General features: G+C 32.3%; 1 non-coding gene across 1 annotated transcript; it reads left to right on the forward strand.

The window, feature by feature from the left end:
• Positions 1-687: 687 nt before the first annotated feature.
• Positions 688-791, forward strand: LOC112098670. Its single transcript, XR_002905780.1, has one exon. It is a non-coding gene; the product is annotated as a small nucleolar RNA R71 (small nucleolar RNA).
• The last annotated feature ends 7,339 nt before the right edge of the window (positions 792-8,130 follow it).

Here is an 8,130-nt window from a genome sequence, read left to right on the forward strand (position 1 = left end):
TTCTCGAGGCTTGAGACTGATTGAGCTTGTGAGTTGAAGCCTGCTTTCAACTCATTTCGTAGTCCATTAATGGTGCGGTTCTGTTGCTCAATCATGGAGTGAGTAACATTCTTGAAATTCTGGAATGCATCCTCCCATGGTCTAGGTTGAGAGTGGTTCTGGTTCTGATTGTATGGTCTGAATGGTGGCTGAGAGGCTTGAGGAATTTGAGGAATTGGTGGAGCTGGAGCTGCTGGTCCATTCTGTTGGAATCCTTGAGACCATGAAAAATTGGGGTGGTCTCTCCATCCAGGATTATATGTGTTGGAGTATGGGTTGTAATTCGATGGTTTTCTCATTACACCTATGGCATTGGCTTAATCTGAGTATGAGTCATGGTCATGTGGTTCTGTTGATTCAGCAGTCGATAACGATGCTATTTGTCGAGCAAGACCTTCAACCATCTCCTTGACTTCTTTGATTCCCAAAGTTGACTCGCAAATGTGAACCTCATTTACTCACTTAATTCTTCTAGTATTCCTGAGTGATTGACTCCGTTGTTGGGAATTATCCGCTTGTCGCTGGAAGAATTCCCAAATCTCTTATGCACTTTTTGACATTAGCTCTCCTCCACTTGTTGCCATTAGTCATTATTGCACATTCGGCAATAATTCCTCCAAAAAGTATTGGCATTGGTGCCATTTCTCATACCCATGATGTGGACACTTCAAGAGTAGCCCATTGAATCGCTCCCATGTTTCGAAAAACTGCTCGTCTTCTCTCTGGGTAAACTCTGAGATTTCCTTGCGAATAGCATTGGTTTTATGCACTGGAAAATATTTATTCAAAAATTTTGTTACCATTTGTTCCCATGATGCAATGCTATTAGCAGGCAATGTATTAAGCCATGAACGAGCTCTATCTTTTAAAGAAAATGGGAATAATCTGAGTTTAACATCATCGTCTGAAAAATTCTCGTATTTAAAAGTTTGACAAATAGCATGAAAATCGTTCAGATGATTATATGGGTCCTCATTTTCTAAGCTATAGAATGTGGAGAGACAATTTAGCACACTAAGTTTTAGTTCAAAGCTCCTAGCAGCTACATTTGGGTATCTTATGCATGATGTGCTCAAATTAGCTAAAGGACTGAAGTAGTCCTTAAATGGCCTTTCCTGTGGTTGCAAATCCATTTTATTTTTAATTTGTTTATGTGTGCGAAGTGTTTTTTCTAGTTCAAGGTCTATAGGTTCAAGATTAGGTAATAATGACCTACGACCATGCATGCAAAACAAATAAAATGAAAATAAAGATGGGAACAAAACAAATAAAAATAAATAAGAGGGAGAAATTACGATATTAACCTTATTGCGCTATTAAAATCTTTCTATAAAAATACACAAAAACAAATACGTGAAATAAATTAACTAAAAATAAATTAATAAGATAAACAAAAAAAATTACAAAGAAAAATAAATTGAAAATTAAATTACAGAATGTTAAAGAAGAGAAAAAGAAAAGAAATACTAACCTTAATATGTATATTCACTTTTTTTTTCTTTTTTTTAATAATTAAAAAAATACAAGAAAACAAATAAAAGAAATTATTCACAAAAATTAATTCTATGAATTAAAATTACTTACCTCCCCGGCAACGGCGCCAAAAACTTATTGTGCAAATTTTATTGAACTCGCAAGCGCACGAATCTATTGTAATATAGATCAATGGTGACGAGTGTCGATCCCACGAGGAGGTGGATTTTAATTGTGTGTAGAATTAGTTTTGTAAATGGGTGATTGGATTTGTGGTGGAAATGATTTGGAATATGCTAAAACTTAAATTAAAATGGCGAGAATAAATTCTAAAATTGGAATTGAAATGGCAAGAATAAATTGAAGAGAAATCTATTGAAATGACATACTTGGGTATCTGGATCCATATCAACATGCATCATGGGTTAAATATTCCTTATTAATACCAATTAAATCATGAGGGGGGAATCCACACTTCATGAACCACACTCTAATCAATATGGTGCTAAGGGCTTATCGTGCCAAATAATAATAACCTTATACTAGAGAGCCGGTGTAACCAAGGCGGTATCTAGACAAGATTATTATTATTTGTCGACGAGAAGTCAAAACATCCACAAAAACTAGAGGGGAAGAGAAAATAAATTTACCAAATTAAGCCCATGACACACGTTGAGACTTCACCTTCAACCCAAGCTTGAAAGAAAATTAGCCACTCATAATTGAACTAGGGGCAAAATGGGAATTTATTAAAATACGAAGAAAATACAAGATGGAGAAGGAATTACAGAAAATGGATCCCAAAAATGGATTCAGAGATATCAAATTAGGGGGGGAGGCCCCCTTTTTATAGATACATGGAGTAAATCATGGCCATCGGATTAAAAACAGTTTGGACGCTCAGGATTGCGCCACGTCATCAATCAACAGTACGCGGTTTGACCACGCGGATGAACAGTAACACGGTTTGACTCGGGTGAACAGTGACGCGGTTTGGTTGAAAATAATCCTGTGTGATGCATGTACCGTACGCGAGATTTTTGGTCCACTGATATGCTGCCACGTCACCATCAACAGTACATAAGAATTTTAGTCCAACAGGATCGTGATACCTCATCATCGGTCAATGCCACATCATCGGTCAATGCCACGTCATCGTCCGTCTATGTGAATAGTGTCATTTTTCCTTTTATGCTCCTCCTAAGGTTTTCGACCGTCCTGAGTTCAAAAGTGATGTCCGTTTTGCCATCTAATCTCTTGTTTATTGTGAAATGACTACGATGCCCCTAAAATACATAAAATACTTAATTAAAATAAAACACACGGAATTAAATCAAAAGAAGGTTAAATTTATAAAAGTAAAGGTGTTAGTAAAACTTGTAGTGTAAAATAACGATTTTCTCCTTTATAAATATACATTTTCTAACACTCAACACCTTATATAAGGAAAAGAAATAGAAAGATAGCCATTAAGAGGAGAAGGGGAGGAGGAAGAGATGGAATTGAACCACGCAAACGGGTCAACTAGAACCTAAAATTGAAGTTAGCTGCCATTTCTATTTCTGCCCACCTCATTGGCACCAGAAGACACCCATCGGATATAAAAACAGTTTTATATTTTAAGCTATTAATCTATCAGTGAGCTAAAATTTATTAATTTAAAAAGAGCTTTATATTTTAATTAATTGTGTGATTTGGTACACGTACTATCTTTTTTCCTAAATTCATGTATGAATTTCAAAAAAGAAATACATAAATAATGTTATGCACATGCATGCAAAAGCTAAAAATTAATGCAAGTACGTTTTACATGATAATCTTAAATAAAAAAATGTACCAAATTTGATACATGTTTTGCCAAAAAATTAAGGATGAAATTGGTGGTGCATTTGTAAAATTGGAATCAGAATGAGCAGGGATACGAATAGGTTGAAATGAGAATGATGAATTGAAATCATAATAACTTGCTTAGTTAAACTGTAGTAATCAAAATCGGAATGAACTAGATTGCCATTCGTATGTTTGCTTTGTCTTGGAATCGGAATTGGAATGAGTTAGATAGTAACGAATTACTAAAAAGTACTTATTGAGCTATATTCATAATTATTATTCTGTATTTTAATTATTATGATTATTTATTTAAAAATTATTTTTTATTTATTTATTTAAAAATTATTTTTATTAATAATTATATTTAACAATATATTAATATATTAATTAATTGAAAAAATTTGTGTGGTTAATGATGATGATAATAATAATAATTGAAAATATTTTAGTAATTAATTATTATTATTTTTATCATTAATAATAATAATAATTCAAACTATATTAGTTACATAGAATAATTCTATTAATTAATTATTATTATCATTAAAAATAATAATAATTAAAAAATTCAAAATATATTAATTAACTTTAATTAATTATAATAATTTTTTAACTGAGAAAAATGGATATTTTAGTTTTGTAGGGGGCAAAATGGTCAATCTTGGGAATGGGAGATTGATTGCAAGCAACACCATTGGGAATCAATCTCTCATTCCCTATCCTCAATTGTAGGCAGGCTTCACAATTCCAATTTCGATTCCTGTCTTCATTTTGCGAAGTAAATACTGTCAATTATTCTGATTCTGGATTCCGATTGTCCAATCCGGAAAGTCATGCACCATGAGTCCAATTAAGAAAGAGAAAACTACTTTTACTTAGAGAATTAAAGTTGTCAAGAAAAGGAATCCTTAATATTTTTAATTCATACGTACTTTTTATAATTTGGGCAATTAATAATTTATTTCAATTGGGCCCAAATGAATTTTTTAAAAATTATTATCTTATCCATTTAGCAAGATTATTAATTTAGTACATTGGTTTAAGTCGAGATCAGAAAATTTATTATTTAATCAAGATTATTAATTTTTCAAACATGCATTTCGGCAGGAGTAAAGTCAAATAGGAACAATTCTTCAGAAAAACGCTCTGGTCGAAGTACTCCAAACTGCATTAAAAATCCATTCTAGATCGTCCAAATGACTAATTAGAATGGACATATTAAAATTAAATCATAAATCTAATGGCAATCAATTTCCAGTACATAATCTAGATGTCACTTTCAATTTCGCAAAACATGCTCGTGCAATTAACAGGTGTATTGTTTTCTCCAATTCACACGTACAAAGAACTTAATACCCAATTAATTAGGGCTTCACTTACTAAATACACTTTTCAATGAATTTGACTTTCTTTTCTTCTAAAAAGAAAAAAAAGGAAAAATGAAAATTCAACCTCTGAATTTTAAAATATATCCATGTCCACTACTAGAAAAATAGTCTTTACCGACACTTGCCTTGTGACACTTTATTAAAAAGTATCAGTAATTTCATGCATTTGGGGCATTTTTCGTGTTTAACAAACAAGTATCATAGATCACTGATATTATAGTGTCAGTATATTAAACATAAAAAATCATTGATGCTAAGGTATCAATCGCAAAAAAATTATCATTTTATTTTTGTTTTCACCTCAACTCGAACCCAAGATCTATAAACTTCAAACTTTTACTTTCAATCGCAAAACTGCTGAGCCTAAAATTTTTTATTTGTTTAATTATTAAAGTCTTAAAAATATAAAATATATCCATTGCAATCTAAACCTAAACCTAAACTTCTCCAAACTTCTAACGCCGCCTCTCTCATGAAGTCTCTGAAAATTAAAATTGAGAGAAAACAAAACTTCTCTAGTGTCATTTTGTAAGCTACCACGCCAACTAATTTTTGATGAGATTGGATGAAGAGACAGAGAGAGATATCTTTGGTGGACTACGCTTCATCCTAAGATGACGACATATCAGAGCAGAAAAATGAACAGTCACGAAACCCTAACGAACAACCACAAATTTCTACCCACCAGTCTTCTCCTCCTACTCTGCTGGCAAATCCGACCCGGAGCATGAACTTCGCCTGCGGTGTGGTAAGGCACCACCTTGTTGTGCCAGCAGCCAACTCCGGTGTGTCAGCACATTCAACATAGTGTTCGAACTCATGTGCCTTCCAAAACTAGGGGTCTTCGAGCCTGCTGCGTACGATTAGCCAGCCTTGTGGCTCATTGACGAAATCCAGTTCGGATTCCGGGGGTGGGCGTATGGGTCCTAACCAGATCTTCCTTTCTAAGAGGTTGATAAGACCTCAGGGTAAGAAAGTGAAGGAGATGAAAGGGGAACGTGGTACAGATCCTTAACTAAGAAGTACTCTTTAGCAGGTTTCAACAGAAAGTCAAGATCTATTGACGTTCAGTAATTTCTCTTTTCCTCTTTTAATTTTGATTAAAATTCAATATAATTATATTCAACTAATTTTAGGGTTTCTCATTTGTGGCAAGGAAAATCTAGATTGTCGACTTCAAATCAATGGCTGAAAAATGTGGCGCCGCCTTCATTACACCACCGGCTTCAAAAAACATCTGATGCTTCTGTTCTCTTGAACTTGGCCTCTATGCTTGTGGTTTCAAGAACGGATGGTGCCTCTTGAGTTGCGATTGTAATGGTGAACAAATTAAAGGGTACTATTGATGGGTATGATAGTTACTACAATATATCCTTTCGCCATTAATAAATAATTATTTTTTTATTACTTTATTGAATTGCATAAGCTTACGATCTTACTTACTCTAGACTTGATAAATATAAAATTATGGGTGAGTATTGTCCATACGATTGTTGATTTTTTGGGTGAGTACTATTTTTTCCCATTGTGGAAGAGCTGTGAATTGATTAGTTGATCTCAAGATAATCATTATATATTTCGCTAAATTCTGATACTTAGCTACCATGTGAATATTGGGTGGTAGTACCCCTAACCTTTTCGTTCTCGGTTCTTACATTATTCTTCTACTCAATTTAGTACTTCATCGTGATTTCAGTTTTTTGATTAATCAGCACATTTGGCGGTAGAAGTTCAAATTATTATATGGGGATTGATGATATTCGAGTTGCTGGACACTTGATTTTGAGGTAAAAGATTAATTAATAGTTTATGAAATTATACTGAAAATTTGAGGATTGATAGACTGTTTATTGTGAACTTGGTTGTTTCCGAACTTGACTAAATGACTTTCAATTGATTTGAAAGTTTGATTAAACTAAGTTTAAATGAGAACATTTTAATTCTGGAAATTTTGGAATGAATTGGGTTTATATTTGATTTTGAATGGATTTCTCAATATGGTTGGTTGTTGTCCAATTTTATTAGAAATTACATATGTACCATGTTTGATATTGAAAACGTATAGTCTAACAGAGTTAGAATAAGCTGAAATTCGGCTAAACTACACTTCTATTTGCATATTTCGAATCTGGAAAATTTTATTTTGATTGAATTTGTAATTTATTTTTAATTATTTTTCAAACTCTGCTGTCTCTGCAGTAACTTCTTTTGACAAAACTGTTCATTAATCTTTGATCCTATCAAACACCAGCCTAATGATATCGGAATAGCCTCAAATTTTAATATGTTGTTGACTTATATGTCCACATAAAATCTGGAAAGTATCATTCTGATATATTTAGTATTTTAAATTTAATATATATTCAAACACCTGCTGCTACTTTTACAGTTTCATATGCAATTTTGACAGAATTGTTCATTAATGTTTGATCCTATCAAACACCAGCCTAATGATATTGGAATAGCCTCAAATTTTAATATGTTGTTGACTTATATGTCCACTTAAAATCTGAAAAGTATCATTCTGATATATTTAGTATTTTAAATTTAATATATATTCAAACACATGCTGCTACTTTTACAGTTTCATATGCAATTTTAACTTATATAGTTATATCATGTGAGAAGCAAATATAGTTTTCTCTAATGGCTGGATATTGGTAGCTAATTTTTTTTTCTTTTCCATGTATTCATATGCAGATTTGATCAATGTGTTTGAAGTGTTTATTCCTCAACTTCACTTATATCCTAACTCATACAGTCTATTGAATGGAGAAGCTGCTGGTGTGATAACGCAATTATACTACTCATATTCAAAGAGTGAAAGGCAGCCATCCTTCTCAATTTAACTTCTAGATTTATTAAATTTAGTCACAAGTAGTAGGCATTTGATTGGATGGTAGAAATTTTTGTGTATTGAATTTGGATTATTTAGTTATGAGAGTAGGATATCTCATATTTTTGTTATTGAAGTTTTGGAATTTGTAATATATATTAATAATATTTAAATGTGAAATGAAAGATTTTGTGATATAAATCAATTTCTTTTTGTTATTTTGTGGTGCCTTTTAATTTTACCAATAAATCAATAGGCAATGATCCAATTCAATTTTTTATTTTTTAAAATAAATTAACTAGTGATGCCATGGTAACAGTAATTATAGACACTAATAAAATATCAATAACTACTAATACTATGGTGTCATAATATCGGTGATGCTGTGGTAATAGTAATCACTGACACCACTTACAAGTGTCACTATTTTTCTGACTCTCAGATTACTGACACAATTAACAAGTGTTAGTGAAAGTAATTTCTGACACTATTCTAAAGTCAGTAAAGACTATTTTTCTAGTAGTGGCCCTTTCAAATATGGGTAATGTCAAGAGATCAACGAGA

This window comes from Citrus clementina, unplaced genomic scaffold, assembly GCF_000493195.1.
Source record: "Citrus clementina cultivar Clemenules unplaced genomic scaffold, Citrus_clementina_v1.0 scaffold_5, whole genome shotgun sequence".
NCBI classification, from domain to species: domain Eukaryota; kingdom Viridiplantae; phylum Streptophyta; class Magnoliopsida; order Sapindales; family Rutaceae; genus Citrus; species Citrus x clementina.